At 37.6% G+C, this 17,962-nt stretch overlaps 1 protein-coding gene across 3 annotated transcripts in view; it reads right to left on the bottom strand.

Moving 5' to 3' along the window:
- tnr (tenascin R (restrictin, janusin)) overlaps nucleotides 1-17,962 on the bottom strand; it is a 132,647-nt gene that overhangs the window by 59,338 nt on the left and 55,347 nt on the right. For all 3 annotated transcript variants that reach the window (XM_077616238.1, XM_077616239.1, XM_077616237.1), the window contains 2 exons: nucleotides 12,514-12,565; nucleotides 2,189-2,240 (listed from right to left, as the gene is read on the bottom strand). The gene's annotated coding sequence lies outside the window, so the exon portion shown is untranslated. The remainder of the gene's footprint in view (nucleotides 1-2,188; nucleotides 2,241-12,513; nucleotides 12,566-17,962) is intronic.

Genomic DNA, 17,962 nt, shown 5'->3' with positions numbered 1-17,962 from the left:
GAGAGGACTGCAATCAAGTGGTTAATCCAAAATTGGGTTCATCTGCTTCAAGGTGAAAAGCAAATACAGTGGTACCTCAACATATGATCTATGATGAGCTTTTCGTAACTCGAGCGGACGTTTCCCATTGAAATGAACTAAAAGCAAATTAATTCGTTCCAACCCTCTGAAAAAACACCAAAAACAGGATATTGGATAGTAAAAAATGTTTTATTTCTTCTAATTCGCCATCTATTAACAAAGTAACACATATCTAGTGGTTTAATAGTAATAAAATGTGTTTAATAGAAGTAAAATTAGACGCATTTTGCGGAGGGTAGAGACAGCGACATACACGGAGGCGGGGAGTGTTCGGGGGGACTATCCAGGGCAACAACGCACTCGTAAACGAACAAACAAATTTAAATTAACTTGGATTAATATATACAGACACACTCAAACATACGCTTAATGTAAATTTACACAAAACTGAATTCTAATTTTTTTTTTTTTTAATTTTACCTTCGTTCTGGGCGGGTTAGCTGTTTGCCACGCCTCCACCCTCACGTTCGCTATCGATTCCGAAAATGATGCACACAAATGTCCTCACAATAGGATAACGCACGACCATTTGCCAACGAGAAGTAGTATTGAATAAGCGATCGCGAGAGCTAGCAGACTAAGGAAGGAATAACAGCCTAACCACATATTGATTGTGGGTAATGAAGTTTTATTCTGAGAAAGGGTGCCATTGGCTATGGGTGTTATGTGCACGAGTATACTTCATTACCCAGAAAGCCCTCTTTTTGCCCGCGCATGCGCGTTGTGCGTTTCCTGGTCGATGCGTAGAAGAAACGAGTCTGAATAAATCCTTCAGTGCTCGTAGATATCTGTTATACACGAAAGAGATGCGGCAAAAAAAGACAGTGTGCTACAATGATAAACAGCCTCTCATGTCATGGCCACCTGGCTTGGTCGCATCTCGAAATTTTGATCGTATCTAGGGCGAATTATTCGATCGAAATTTTCATCGTACCTCGAGCATGTCATAGGTAGAGCTGATCGTAGGTCAAGGTACCACTGTATTGGATTCAATTTATGTTAATTATAATGCCGTGCTCTCCTGAGGGCAAGAAGTGACAGAAAAACTGAAAGTCTGTCACATTTGTATGAACAAAAAGTATATGCTGTAGGTGAAATATAATCCGACAGTGTTGCAGTATTAGGAGTGTACGTCAATTGTGTGAAATGATGAAGTAGTTCATGGAGTGCATGACAGACGCCATGAACGGCAACATAATAATTTTCATTTAGCTTGCACCCCACTGTGAGTCAAAAAGCCTTTTCCATTTTTGTTTTTTAGTTTAAGTTGTCAAGCAGGCAAAAACCATCAATATGATTTTATGTTCTGCCTGACATGTTTTCACTAAAAGCTTTTATTTCTATATTTATTGCTATAAATCTGTGTTTTTGGTGTTCTACTGTTGGCTACTGTTGTTTCGAAAGTGCACTTCACTGACTAGAACAATTTTTGTATTGTGATCATATACTCCCATATTTATGTAGTTCTTAAAACTGAAAACTGCTGGCAGTATTAGAAACCGCTTTAAAATAAATGAAAGGCATCTAACGTATTTTGTACTAATATAACACTTGCAATTGTTGCATACTAATTATATATATCAAGTAAATTGAGCATTCATAATTCATAACATATTCAAAGATAATGAGGAGTAATTCCACTAAATGCCTATTGGCTTTTTATTCCACTAATAATGGCCGTCAAAGAGTTTTGATGCTTTTCTCTGCAGATTCTAACCTAAAACGAGCTCATCCAAATGGAAACAGGTGATTATGGCTGAAACAAATCATGCGCAATTACCCTTTGGCCATTTAACAAGCCAATATTTAACGATTTTTAAAATGATTTTTTTGTGTTTATGCATGTGACAGAGGATGTGGGTTTGCTATAAAAAATAGTGAGGTGACAATTGATTCTCTCCCAATTAGAAAGTCACTGATGGTGATGAATCCACACAAAGAAATTAGCCGGAGATGAGCGCTAATTGTGTGATTAGATGTGCTTGGGCTTGATAGATGCACAACAAGCTGGCGCACATAAAGCACACATTAAGTGCTTTAGACCATTAAATTGCACATTACTGATATCATCAAAGAAAAGGTGGAAACATGCTTTCGTGGGCTCTACCTGAAATCCAAGTCTTTTGTCCAAGTTGGATGGCCAGATGTTTGCAGTCCTCCTGTTTGGAAGAGGAAAGAGAATCATTTTAGAAGTCCTAATCACTTGTGTACATTGCCAGATCGCTGGATTATTATAGCGCCTCCTTGCAGCATTTAGATTTCAAAGCGACATGATAGAAACTTAAATTCCTGCTATTTTACCTAATAACAAACCCGATAGAGAGTTTCTTCAACCAAGGAAAAATCTGATAGAATTTTTGCGGGGAAGATTCAAATAAGTCAGATTAAGAGCATCAAACTTATTGTTGCCCTAATAGGGAAGCCACACAGTATATGTGCTGTATATGTATTTATTAGGGATATAACTATACTCAAATATGCTCCTGGATTTTAACGTGGGAACCTTAATTACGGCAAGTACAAAAATCTGCTAGATTTGCCAAGTGTCACGAACAATAAATCGTAAACTCTTTGGAATTTTGTAAAACACACTAATAATGTTAATATCAAATGCAAAGTTCCCCTTACTTGTGTATATTAGTGAAAGTGATCCCTGAAAGCATTCTGCATGCATAAAGAAACAAAAGCAAACAAACTAAGTAAGGAGTAGTGATTATTTTCCTCTGAAGAAAAATAACGCAATTCAGCTTTTGCCATCTTGTTTGATGTTGAGTGTTTTTTGTCTGTTGTTATTATTAGTAAAACCCAAACACAAAACAGAAGGCCGTATTGGGTTTGTTCTTGAGGGAACCTCTTGAGAGCTATTAGCCATAGATAATGGTATTCAACTGTTTGTTCTATTGATTTAATTCCTTGTATGTTAATGACATACAGTGAGTAGCGCATGCTGTTTTTTTAACGGATTTTCACATTAACACACACTGGCTTCACATGTAAATTGATGTATTATTTATGCTTAGATTAAAAGACCTATGGCAACATTTTATAGAAGTTCCAAGAATAATGATTAGGAAAATTACAGATAAGAAGCAAAACCAAGAAAAAGTTGATCTAATCCCTTTTGTAATTACTAAAATGTCAGCAATAAAAAGAGGGAAACAAATACAGTTAAACTGCACTTGCAGATATTGACGTGCCAACCAGTGTGAGGATAAAGTGATCGATAAAGTGTTGGAATAATTACAACAGTCTGCTTAGCATTGTTTTTTTTTGTTCATTTGCTGTTTGTATTGAATTAACCACTACATATTTTAGTTTTAGCAATAAACAAAAAAATTCTCAAGACTAAATTACTGCCAATATCAATTTTCCTTGATAACGTCAAATGTTTGCATCTAAAGGAATTAAGTATCGCACTTGCATGACATTCCTAGACATGAATTCTCCATAACCTTGACTTTAGTTGATAAACTTGCATCTTTTCACATAATCCTTCCATACATCATACGTTCAATTTTAAAAGCCCTTCAAATGATTTAATGCAACGCTGTAATGAGTCCTTAAAAAGGTTAGGAATTTATATTGTATCCAAAACAGATTGAGAAAACAATGCATCGTAAAAGCCTACCCTTGGTAACCTCAACACATTTCTCTCTTCTAAAGCCGTCCGACACAGTACATATATCATCATGACTTATTGAATTGGAGGAGTATGAAATATCTAGGATGATAGATTGTTGGTATTTAGTCGGGTTGGCATATAGCCACTGGTGAATTGTGAATTCGTGGCGTATAAGTGGATTTTGGAAGAGACAAACAGAAATCATTTTTCTTTAACAGCAATCCACACCAAAAAAAAATATTTTTCTTTAATTTTCAAAGAACCATTGCAGTGTTTGCTTGATATTTGCTGTTAAATAAAACATAAAAAAAACATAAGTGGCATAACCTCATGATAATGCGGGTTAAGCAGAAACAATTGTGGATAACCAGCAATTTAATTTTCCTACTTCCATTTTAGAATGTGGCAATCAAATTAATGCAGGTTACATCAGTACAACCAAAAGACTTGATTTGTGTGAGTGGGTGAAAGTGTTGTTGTTTTTATTCAAATAAGATGGAAATTAAACTGCAATTTTACAATACTATGTTGCCATTTGCCTAATGACTGTTAAAGAATGAACAGGGAAAATGAGAGTTTTCAACATGGAGTGGAAGGATACGTAAATATAATGTGGTACATGAACGATGCTTCCAGAGATTGACATGAATCGCTTGCTTTTTTGGACACAGTGATCAAATAGTAAAGTTATGAAACAGATTAAATGAATGATTGAAGACAAAAGGCATTCATTCATCCTCATATCCGCTCATCCTAATATTTTGCCATTAAAATCATCAGAAGAACACGTTCTAAAAACATAATTAGACGTGTTGAGGGCTAAATTACTGGTGGGCAAAATTCATTTCACCCAACCTGACATTTAATTGCAAACAAGTTCATTAGCAGAATAATTGTTGAATTTGCTGACCAAAAAAAAAAAAACATTACCCCAAGGTTAGTTTTATGGAATCACAACACGTTCAGCTATCATCCTATTCCTATTTGTCCATTTCCTATTTCTCAGTGGCCTGATGACTCCACGCTAAGTATCATAAATATGAAATAGTATTTTGTTTGCATTCAGACCATGCTTATCCGTCTCTTTGCAAAGAAATCCAAAGAGAGTTTCTCTGTAATCTCTTCTTAGCTTATCTCGCACCGTGACAAAATAGGGTCTCAGTGACACAATACACTCTCAGGCACAAATAGCAGCGAAAACACACGCCGTGTTGTTATACCCGAACTTTCCATCATCACACTCAGTATCCAGTTTGTTCACGACCTCACACATTCACTGGTCTTCCTTAATGGATTTTGCACAGAGCTCGCCTAAGGCTGTCGCACAGGATCTATCTTAGCATATTGTGGCGGATGATCAGCTTTTCAAAGAGACTAGAAGAGATTACGCACGGCAACATATTTTTATAATGCTTTTCGCTCGGGTGGAAACATTAGAGATTTACATGAAGTAATTATTATAGGTCCCCATTTCAATCAGTCACTTAGCTGAAAGCATTAAGCCGAAAGGAAGCGCTTTGGTATTTGCTGTCAGCATGGCCTGCAAAATTTGAATAAAAACATTAAAAATGGTTCATGCCTTTGGATGAATGAAAGTTACTCGTGAGTTGATGCTGTTAAGATTGCTGTACCACGTACTGAACTGCAAGCGTTGCATACTGTTAGGTTCATTCATAGATATACTTTAATATAAGAAAGACATCGGAGCACATAATCCAGCGTTATCTTGCAAGTGAGAATCAATCCTGACTCGTCCTCGTCACAGATCATTCTAAAGAAACCAATGCTCTCCTGTCCATTTAGTTGCATTAGAATCAAAACAATTAAGGTTATCTTATTCAAAACAATTGCATAAGCGTTTAACCCGAACAACGAGGTTTTAATCCAAGTCAACAGTCCTCGGATCCAGGGCAAAACAATTAAACGTCCTCGGAGCCAGCTGCAGGGGGAAGTGACCATCGAGTTTGTTTCGGTAACAATTATATTAAGCGTTTGTCAAGCTTATAATTGTTAATATTTCACATATACATATAATGATTAATATTCCACACATACATATAATGATTAATATTTCTTCGTTGCACGCACATATATAATAGTACCCAAAATAACTCCAACACATACGTACTTACATTTTTGCTTGTATCGGAAATAAAAATACCAAGTGATGACTAGCGTCTTGAAAACTCATATGTCAACGCGCTCTTCAAATTTTCACACATTTCGTTGCACCCCAAATCAGGCAATAATACAACCATGTGTGTGCAAATAAATTAAATTGTACTGCATTATCCATCTAAGTCATTGATTTGAAGTTATCTTTGGAAAGAATTTTCTTTTCAAAAAGATAATAGTCATATATTGAAACTTTTGACATTCAAACATTCATTGGATGAAACAGAAGAGAAGAATGGAAAAATTAAGACATGTTTATGTGCGCCATGTTCCTCTGTACCTCATCAAAAGAGATGGAGTAACCATGGCAGCCAAATTGGTTTAATAAAGGAGCAAGTACCTCAAACGTGCATACATGTCTCACACGTGTGCTCTTATGTGGGACTGTCTCCTTCACCGTCATTTAGTCTGCTATGAGAAGATGGGAGGCAAAGGAATGAGTGCGCTGATGAATTTGCTTTGCGATGCCGTTACTTAGCGTGGAACTGTTTCATCAATAGGCCGCACACAAATACACACATGGCGACAGATAGAGATGAACTCAAAAACTAATACACGATCATTTGTTATTTTGCTCCGATTGATTGCCGAGTTACGCAACAAAACAAATCTCCGAGCCCTCGCGCGTCCTCCTTCATTGTGCTCTAATAATATCATCAATAGCGAGATGCTGACTGAGCCAAAATGCGCCATTATGCAGACTCGGGGCTTGTTGAAGTAAATAGAAAAAAAAACGCATGACGAAAACATGAAATTGCATTATTCTCGAGCAAAGTTCCATTGTCTTGGGAGGATCATCCCTCATCCAAACATGCCATTGAAAGGAAGGGGAAAAAAAGAGGCTATATTTAGACAGGCATTATGCCTACACGCCTCCTATATAGCAAAACAGGAAAAATGCTGCGGTTGTTTTGCGAGGCGGCAAATTATTGTATCAGGAGGGAGCATCGTTTATAGATGAGGTCACATGTAATGGAAAGCGATTTCTACCGGGGGCTCTTTTCCATGTCGGGTTGCTACATACTGAAAGCATCAACCAGGACAAATGGCCACCCGGCGCCTAAATCACTTCAGTTACCTCCACTAAAGTGGAGCCAGCTGGGGACTGCGGTGCCCTCAGCAACCTTATGTCGGAATTAAGGAAATACATGGCCTTGGTTTACGTCCTTTTTTTGTTGGGAGTAGCATTGAAGCAAACAATTACGGAATTACAAATTCAACACGTGGAATGGGGGCTAAATTGTGGGCGATTGTAAGTTGATGTATCCAGATCCGCCCAACAGTTACGCAGCAAAGCAAGTAATTGCTTTTTCATGGTCGAAGATTTTGGATCCATGTGTTAAAACGGATTAATCCTTATTACGCGGCAATTAAATTGCGGTAAATTTCAGAGCCTTGTTTGCAAAGGCATCACGTAGGTTGTGTGATCCGTACAAAGTTACGATGGAAGGGTCAAATTTGAATTGCCATACAGCAGGGGTGTCAAACCGGTCCTCAAAGGGCCGCAGTGGGTGCAGGTTTTCATTCCAACTCAACAAGAGGATACTTTTTGCAAGTGTACCCTCGGCGGAATCGGTTTGAGACCCCTGCCGTAGAATACACCTCTATAATTGCACTATTACATAATATCCTACATCATGATTCTTACTATGAATATAATATGTTCAGCTGGGCTTTCAAGGCTGGGATGGTTTTAATATGCCACATGGGAGTTTGGTGAACTCCCTTTGTGTGTCGATATTTTGAATCTCAGCAAACGCATCATCTTGACTTCGAGCAAGGTGACATAAAACGACCAAAAAAATGTCCTTCGTTGAGATTAAACAGCAGTCGATCGAAAAGCTTCCCGCAGGAGTTGAAAGATGCAGGAATACTGCCGTAAGGGAAGTCCATATCGAATTTGTGCATTTGACAGAGCCAGTGTTCCTCTTTAAGTCGGTGTGATTGATTAAAATGGCATCATTTATTTATGACTTGAGGTTCATCAGCAGCAGGAGCAGGAGCAGGACTTTGCTGACGTTGAAAGGTTAAAGTTTCACCATAATTACAGGTTGAAAAGTGACTTTTAGTCTCTGCATTACATTGTTTTATTCCATTTGAAAAAGTTTTTCGTAAACTAAATGTATTCTTACTGTGTACTGTATTGTTGTAAGAATGTCCTGCTACTGCTACAACAAAATGCAGATTACTACGCCACAAAGTTTCCTGATCTTAGACCACGTTACACGATTTCTAGTATGATTCCAAGAAATTTCTGGTCACCTAGACCACACGACTGGCCTTTGTTTATTTTACAATGAGTTCACCTGCCTGCTTTTTTATATGTATTTTTAGATTTTACAAAATGATTTTTGAACTAAAAACACAGAAAAAAATGATTAAAAAATTACAATTATTGATTTAAAAGGGGAAAAAAATCAGGAAATTTAATATACATCTATACTCTTCATTTTAATTTGATCCTAAAACAGAAAATCGGCACTGATGATTTACTTTCCCGGGCCACACAAAACGATCCGGCGGGCCAGATTTGGCCCCCGGGCCGCCACTTTGACACATGTGATCTATCTCGTGGACACAAGTGCTAAATGGCTATTACTTGTCAGCGGACCATATAAAAACTACAGAAATTAAACTCTACTGGGTTGTCTTTCCTTCTTCGGTGAGGAAAAGAGTGAAAATAGAAAACACTGACTTGTACTGATGATTCTTCGCATCGAGCGACACATTTAAAAGGTTTGCTATGAACATTTAGATGGATGAACTTGGAAGTGCAAGTGACACTGAAATTACTACACATTAAATACAACATTGCCTTTACAATTGAGCGAACACTTTTAAGGTAAAACCTTCCCACGGTTGTCCAGTTCCAAAACTTGGACGAATAGTATACCCATTCATTTCCTCAGGAAAATTTCATTTGCCTTTTTTAAATTAGAATTTTAGGTGTATGAAATGATAATATGGTTTCTATCCTTACAGTTTTTAGACAAATATTAATATCAGAGGGCAGACACAAGAGACCTTTTCACTCATTCAAATAATCTGGGATGTCAATAGAGTTAGAAATTGATTAAGTGCCGCAGGGCAGCAGCACTGAACTAATTACAAAAGCAAAGCAGCTCAGTGTGTTAAGGTCATTAGAGCTAAATAATCCACTGTGGTACTGACTATATCCTATAACTGAATGTAATCAGCACCATTCCACAGAATCAAAATGTATTCTAAAAAAATGAAATCTTATTAAAGATTGAATAGATGCAGCACAGTTCTCACTACAATTGTTCAATAATAGTTTTGCAAGCAGCATCTTAACTGCAACTGCACTGAAATCAATATCAAAGCAGCATACTGAATATTTATCTCACTCACAGTACCGCTATGTGCGTTAACTGCTTCAAATGTCAAGCCAAAACATTTACTAAAGTCCATATTGTGTGGTTTCTTACGGACGCCAAAAAAAAGCAACGCGGTGAGAAAATAATGGTCACCGTTTTATAACCGTCTCGTTATGGTTGTGGATGCCAAAATGTAAGACTGTTGCCATTCATCAAGTGCCGTCCTCCTATGTTCCACTCCGCTAAAAATACGCGTCGTCACCCTTCCAGTAATCGCGATGAGGTTGTAATGTAGGTACAATGCACCAAAAAAAGGCAAGATAGGCAGTGACCCCTGACGGAAAAGTACAAATGACTTCTTGTCTCATTACCCAAGCAAATCACTTTACATATCCTTTGGAAAGCTCATCAAAATGCAGAGCAGTGTAGACCTTTCTGTTACAATCAGCCATTCTATTTATATTTTTCTACAGGGTGTCTGAAGCGGTACTCTCCATTTCTTTGTCCACCTTCCTACAAAGTCCCTTTCATTTTTGTGAGCCCCCCTGCCGTTCCTTCTGTCCCTCCCTGACTGAGTCTGTCTTTGTCACTTTCTCTGCTGAGCAGACAAATTTAAGTGGAAGCTAAGGACATGGCTTTGCATTATTCAAACTCCTCACAGGAACAAGAGTTGCAAATTACAGCCGAGCAAATTCTGATTAAAGCAAAAAAAAAAAAGAAAGAAAACTGTAAAGGCTGGAAATCACACAAGCGGTCCAAGTTACTCACTTGGAAATTACACTTCCTATCACTGTTAACATTTAAGCAGTGGCGGGCCGCCAGGGCCTTCAAGGCCTTCTCTGCTGGCCTAAGAAATATCTGAATTATATATTATATTTTGTGCATTTTTTCCCGTTTCGCCATTGACGTCCATCGCTGTCTCTTCCCGGGAAAATCACCCCCTGGCCCGGTTGTAATGGTCTGGAAAAGCTCCAGTATTTGTATCTAATCATTAAATGCTGCTAGGAAGTGGATTTTACCCGTTAAAGGCGCTACGAGAAAATGCACGGACCGCCAATTATTTACTTATATGATTTAAGTATATAATTTCAGCAATTCCGACATATGGGGCTCAAATTAATGTTAATCCAATTGGCAGAAAGATGTGAACCTGTAAAGCCATTTCATTCCTTGCAAAACTCAAACTTTTAGGATCATAAAACTGAAATGAAATGTTAAAGTGAGTTTTCCATAGCCTCTGCAATTTCACAACTACATACCTGTCTTTACGGAAAAATCACAAATATTGAGTGCATAAACCAATATGGCAGAAAAGAGCGGCACATGGATGTCATTCTTTTGGCTGTATTTTGGGACAAACGTCAAAAAGTGTGGAGTGGAGCTCAAAATCAATAGGCATTTGTAACAATCAATGTCTGGGTTACTACAAGAAGTCATTACAAAGGCAAACATGCAGCGCCAAACTCTTCCTCCTGTTTGACACTGTGGGCTGGACGAAAAGCTTTTCACCCCAAAAAGTTTCTTGGGGCAAACTTTTGTAATATACTATAAGGTTTTCATTCTTTGTGCCATGATACATTCCTTGGATTTAAAAAAATGGCTTGATAGTGTACAACTGGTAAAAAAAAAAATCACAGCTCCTCTTATTACATGTTGTAAATTGTTTGTCAAATAAGCAACCATGAAAGAAATAGTTTGACACAATCCAATTGCTACATACAGCACATATAACATGACAAGAGCCACAAATCATTAGACAAGGTCAGCAACCGTTGCCATGCCGAATAAACAGACCAAGAACAAGTGGAGATGTGGAGCCTCCAAAAAGGATCAGCAGACAATTCCCTCAAGAGTGACCAATACTCACAGCTTGGGAACAACAAATTCCAGTAAAGCTACAAGCGGATATGTTATTAGAAACCGGCAGACAACACCACTGGAATTGGGAAGCCATAAGATACTGCTACAAAGGCAGTATATATGGTTGTATAGACTAGCATAGACAACTCATGGCCATTGTTGGCTTTTATTGATGCGTAGATCGTGTTGTTTTACCTTGTTTTGTCGCCGGTCTTTTGGTCGTCGGTCTTTTGATCGCGGGTCTTTTGGTCGCCCGTTGTCGCGGTCGGGGCGACCAAAAGACCGGCGACCAAAAGACCAGCGACCAATCGACCGCACACAATACACTTCAGCCCATTTTAACCAAACCTTAGCAAGTGTTAACAGGCATTTAAATCTCTCTGTAACGACCAAGAAAGAGCATCTTGAGACAATCTTGGAGAGATAAATGGGACATATAGACCAAGGTGCCGGCAAATCAAACGGATGAGGCGGTGGTCATCAAGATATAGACGAGAGAGCTCTGTGATTGATGGAGTAAATCCACACCAAGTCAACATAAAGAAGCTCAACTGATAAAAATCAGCAAAAAAAAAGAAAAGACCAGGATTGAAAAATGAAGGCCACACTGGAAATGAGATCAATTAACCCTCAAACTGTAAAATGTAGATGGAATCCTAAAATAGGTTTATCTCCGGGAAGTCACACCTCTGTTACGCTCAGAAGAAAAACCAAAAGGGAGAAGCATAAAAGAATGGGATTCATAGAAAAAAAGATGCTGCAAGGCAAAGTGATCAGAATGCAGTCTTGGCTTTGTTCTTTGCTGGCTAATTCTTGACAAGTGCAAGCAGGCAACTTGTCTGCCCTGGGCTATCTCCGCAGCTAACGACAGGGAGAATTGAAAAATGCCAAACATTATCCTTAGATTCACCTAAACTATATCCCTACAAACCAATAAAGATCCAAAGGGCCATTTGAAACAGTCTAAGGATCAACAAATACTACATTCTTCCTTAGTGTGTATCGTAAATGCTAATCGTAATTTTTTCCCCTTCTACACTGTAAATTCTTAATGAGATTCCTTTTCTTAAATCTACTTCAATAATTTTCTCCATCTTGTTTTGATTGTTAAAAATGAGTTAAAAATGAATATGTAAGATTATTCCACTTACTTAAAATTCTACTTTTTTGTGCTTAATAAGTCCATACATCTAAAAGTAGGCCATTTTTCATCTAAGTTAAGAAAAAATGTATTCAAATAAAATTTAAAATAAAACAATTCTTAAATTAAGGACATTTCTGACAATATTGCAACACAACCGGTGGCTAAAATTTCAAGCCATTGAAAAAAAAGTTACATAAGCATTGATTTGCAGTCTGAATTAATAAGGGCAAAAATACATTTAAAATGAAAGCTTTTCCAGTCATAAGTGATGTTTATCTGAAATTGAAACTCACCCTGGGCACGGCAACAGGTTTCTTCTTGTAGTGTCGGCTCAGTAGGTTTTGCCTGTTAACACAAAAAGAGAATACTGGATGCTTGAAACGTGTCAAGATTATGTTTGACGTTCAATTCAAGCATATAAGATGCAATAAACAAATGGAGTGTGTCTTTCTCACAAATATTTATCTTCCCTCACCGTCCACTTTGGAAATGCACAGCTTGTAAGCACATTAAAGTATTACATTTACTACAAAAAGGAGAAAAGTGTATGACAGATAAAAGAAATCTGGCTCATTCATATATTTTGGTTTATGTATTATCTTTTGTTTTTTAGCAAACGATACACAAAAATGTGAATCACGATGGACCCTTACTTCAGACTAAGTAAATAAAAACCCAGCATCTGACCCCATTTATGTAACATAAACCAAGATAAACACTGCACAGTTATTGCACTAAAATGTTTTTTTAAAGTAATGATAAGAATAACCCCTGATGTTGATGAGAGGAAAAAATATATGTTAAAATAAATATAATAAACAGCAGATTTTATATGACTACATTTCTTGATTCGAGCCTTAATTGCCATTTTGAATGGCGAAAAATATTGAATAAAGTTGCTGTTGACTAATGACTATAAAAAAATTCTGATAGGCATGCATTTAATTTTGTATTAACTCAATGGCAGCCACTAGACGTCCAATCAATTTTGACTGGGAACAAATGGTGAATTAAATTCCCTAGGACACAGGTGTCAAAGTGGCGGCTCGGGGGCCAAATCTGGCCTGCCGCATCATTTTGTGCGGCCCGAGAAAGTAAATCATGTGTGCCGACTTTCTGTTTTAGGATCAAATTAAAATGAAAAGTATAGATGTATATTAAATTTCCTGATTTTCCCCCTTTAAATCAATAATTGTAATTTTTTAATCCATTTTTTCTGTTTTTAGTGCAAAAAATCATTTTGTAAAATCTAAAAATATATATAAAAAAGCTCAAATAAACACTTTTTTTAGATCTATACAAAATCGAATATTTAGGGCTTTTGATTTAGTTCTTTTAATCCATTTATTAAAAAAAAGAATCTAAATATTATATCTAAAATGGTCCGGCCCACATGAAATCGAGTTGACGTTAATGCGGCCCGCGAACCAACCCGAGTCTGACACCCTTGCCCTAGGAAAAAAAATTACACTTTAGATTGTTAGTGAGTGTTATAACCTGATCATGTTCCCGTTTTCATTCATTTTAATTCTATTAATATGTTTGACGAAACACTATTTAAAAGTTTTTTTGTTTGTTTTTTAACTCTTAGGTTTTCCCATCATCCCTTGCTCTTACTTTTCCCCCCACCTCTCCTTTCTCCGGTGTCGACATCCCATCCACGAAGCCCGCTGACCTTCTAGCAGGCGACAAACCTCACATCTATTTGTCCTCGTTACAGAGGAGCCTCCGACCGACCGCCATAATTCCCCCGCCCGACCCTCGGGGGGCTCTTTTCCACCTCTGGCTTCCATGAGTCATTTTTACAGCCACCACTTTCGGAAGCCGCCGCCTTGAGCCATCTATGCTTTAAAGCCAGCCAGGCGAGTAAATCTGCCAGATTTAATTAAAACAGCTTCTTTTGTAGTGCTTCCGTGCCTTCTGTCCACTTGTCCCTGGCAAAATACTAGCAATGGAAACCTCGTGACACAAAAGGACCGATCTTTGGACAAATGGAGGTCTACTTTATGATGATATAGCAAAAAAAAAACGAAAACCACAGCTCATCCTATCGTTATATCATTTTTTTTTTAATCCTAGATATAATCACAACTATAAAGGTCACATTTTCATTTTTGTTTTCATTTTAATCTTTCCATCTTCTCCTTAAGAGTAAGTTTTACACTTGAATAAGCATGTTACGCGGCGGAATGTCCAACCATGCCCTTGCTTATCACACTTTGGCCGCTCCGAGAAATTAACAGTTTGTGTAGCCGGATCAATAAGGCTCATTCACGGCGTTTTCCTACAATACTGTTCAGGGACTTTGACTTTGGTGCCATTGATTAGCTGATTTATGGCTCGCATCTGTCGCTGGCATGCGCAGAATCTCAAACTACATACTCGTTAAAAGGACAATGAAGGGAAGAGTCAAGAAGAAAACGATGGAAACCAAATGAAGAGTGACAATAAAGTACAGTGGTACCTCGACCTACGATCAGCTCGACCTACGATCAGCTCTACCTACGACATGCTCGAGGTACGATGAAAATTTCGATCGAATAATACTGCTCTATATCCATTTGATACCACAGCTCAAAAAAAGGTATGTTTTATTCCCCAAAAATATCATCACTAGAGATTATATTATTGTAGGAAATACAGTTTTGCTACCACCTAGATATGTCCAACACAGCCGACTGGTATCATGTATTGTTGTTTTTCCCCCCTTTATGAGAACTATTGAAAGGGAAAATAATCTAGGCTGCACAGTGGGTGTCTATCTTTTTTTTTTTTAAATAACACTCAGAAATAAATGAAAATAATCAAAAATACAGTCCTAACTAATGGTTCCCATCATGAGATATAAGTGTGCCAGAAGGGATCTTTGGCTATCCAATTACAAATAATTGGATTGAAACTTGTGTATTAGCGATAAATAATGGTGTAAAGCAATGTGATACAACAAACAGATTCTTTTCAACAAGACACCAAAAACATGTATACTGCAATATTGTCATTTTTTCAGTCTTTTGCACATTCATGGCATTGTGCACCATGTTTTTTTAGGTAAACTACTTCAATGCTCTTCTGCAGTATTGTAACATATATTAACATCCTTTGTACAGAAGAATACGCACCCTTCCCAATTTTCGGTCACCCAACATTTGCATTTAATAAATGGAATGGAAGGCTGTTTTTCCAGAATAGCCAGAAAAAAGCCACACAGGCACAGGGAGAAGAAGGCAAATCCACACAGGATTAAACCCCCAATCTCAGAAATATGCACATACCTATATAATTGGAATTTAGCAATGATGACGATGATTACACATTGCATTTTTGGAATTTTTCCCAATCATATACTCTAAGAAAATGATCATTTTCACAAGTCAGGCGTTGAAAATTCATGCTATATTGCCTGCAAATGAGCATTAGTTCCTGCTGGCCCTCGCCCTTTCTTGTACAGTAATGACTGCACTGAGGCGTTGCATTCACAGCCTCTTAAAAAGCTTTATGGAAGCTTCCCTGCCTCTTCCGCTCTTTCCCTATCAGCACCCAGAAAAGGTTGTCTGTCTCCCGAGCAGCTGAAACAAGGCCCGAGCCTTATTATCAGAGCATGACAAGGCTGCAGTGTCAACTTGTCAGCCTCATAAACACCCTTTATGGCTCCCACCTGGGCCTGTTTAAGGGGAGGGCATATAATGCCAGCCGAACAACAGACCACTGCTTTCATAGACACTTCCTTCCTTCCTTCCATCCTACAGTCGTTTGTCTGAAATTGTTGCCATGCAAAGCCTGAACAAGAAAATCTTTTTTAAAAAGGCATGTCATTGCATAAATGGCTGCTTTTAGCATTTGTTTGAGTGGCCTTACGCAGATGAATCTTAATAAGTTAACCACTGTTTTTTCATCTAATTCTTTAAAGATGAGAGGGTCCTAAGCATTAATTTATTTATCGTCAGTTGTTTTTATAGCAGAATTCCACATAATGCTACCATTTTAGAGCATATTTACTGAAGGGGCAAAAACCACAAACCAATCCAATTCTTTTTGTTTTGATCTTTTTCCGTTCTTTAATTATTAGCGGTGTGACGTCCAACGTGTTGGCATTTCTCTCCCAATTCCACACCTAATTGCTACTAAAAGTGTTTTCATGCATAAATGTCATCTTCAGGTATCTTTTGGGCATGAACCATATTTTATTTCTACATTTCCTCATTGAGAAACATACTTTAAGAATACGCAGCATACATTTGTGTCAGAAAATGGCTGTATTTCATCTGACATGCGAAAGTGGTTGTCAAAACCCTAAATTACAAAATGGTTGCCTAAATTTGAGTGCAACCATTACCGCTGTTTATACATGATGTTGAACACAAATGGCTTGTAGATATTTCAAAATTTGAAAATGCTCTTAAAGTGAACAACATCAGCCAATATTTTCCACTACAGTAATTGTAATTAGGTTTTATCTTCCCAAACATTAAAAGCACTCTCCATCGAGATGGAGCACTTGAACGCAGTACATCTTTGGCATCATTACTGTACTACTTTTCCATTTTGAAAGGACTACATCAACATCTTACGCTACTTTGGAAAAATCACAAGCAATTGATTTTCTCAGTGAAAAATGTAAATATTGAACCTCTTCCAAAGACCCCCAAAAATAAGGGAAAGCATATCCAGATGCAGTTGCTGCAAGGATGCAAATGAGGAAGAAGTGGCTGCACTAAATGAACATCGGAAAATTGAAAATTAGAATAAATAAAATGGCAAATGAGCACAACTAAAATGTGTTTCCAGCAGCCAATCATTCTTTAATTCAAACATATGCATATTAAGCATTTTAGGCTTTTCCTTTTTTTTCTTATTTTGTTAATTGGGTTCATGTTATCAAATTTGACGGCCTTGAAATGTGACCACAACAGACGTGACTTACATCAACAAACATTCACTTTGATAAATGAGCTAAATGTTATTGTTCCAGCATTACAAAGAGAGCTGCTTTGTGTCCAAAGATGCTTGTTGTATCAAAGAGTCAGCTTAAGTACCCGTCTAGTTCAGCACCATGGACAGCAGAACACCGTACGCGTATATGAAAACAAACTAACTGGCTTAACTGCATGCCAAAAACTAAAATGAGCCTTCTTTAGCCTTTGGTCTACATATGTTTTATAAATATTCATAACAGGTACGTGGGCAGATATGTCAGCTTAGCAAGCAAGCGGCGTAGGCTTATGCAGGGAGTTCATTAATATCAAACACAGGTGAGAAAATGTTATGAAATATTCATCCATTAGCTCACATCGCATGGAGTCCACGTTTACTGTTTTGTTTGGCGGGTCATGAACTAGCGATGGGGTGTTTTGCCAAAAAAGTGGCTTGTAAAAATGAACCTCTTGAGAAGCTTTGCTGCCTTTATGCTAAATGTTTTGGGCAGCAAATACGAGTCCTGTTTTCTTAAGACAATGCGTTTTGATGCCAATGGCTACGCTTGAGGAATAGTCAAAGAGATAGCAAGTTGGACTGTGGACTACAACAGGTTGGTTTGGACCTCACAATAAAAAACTAAAGATCAAGCAGGTTTAAAAAGAAAAAAAATGTCACATTTGGTGTCATAGCTCAGGTGACGGCGATATATGTGCATTTGTTAACAAGTTAAAACCTGAAAAGGAGCAAATGTTTTGCATGTACTGAATAATAACGACACATCTGTGTTGTAGCTAGTGTTATTTTTACGCGGTTTGAAATAAATATGGC

The sequence above is a fragment of the Stigmatopora argus genome, chromosome 12 (genome assembly GCF_051989625.1).
Source record: "Stigmatopora argus isolate UIUO_Sarg chromosome 12, RoL_Sarg_1.0, whole genome shotgun sequence".
Lineage (NCBI taxonomy): Eukaryota > Metazoa > Chordata > Actinopteri > Syngnathiformes > Syngnathidae > Stigmatopora > Stigmatopora argus.
Note: the sequence above shows the minus strand (reverse complement) of the source record. Positions and strands in the feature narration are given on the sequence as shown.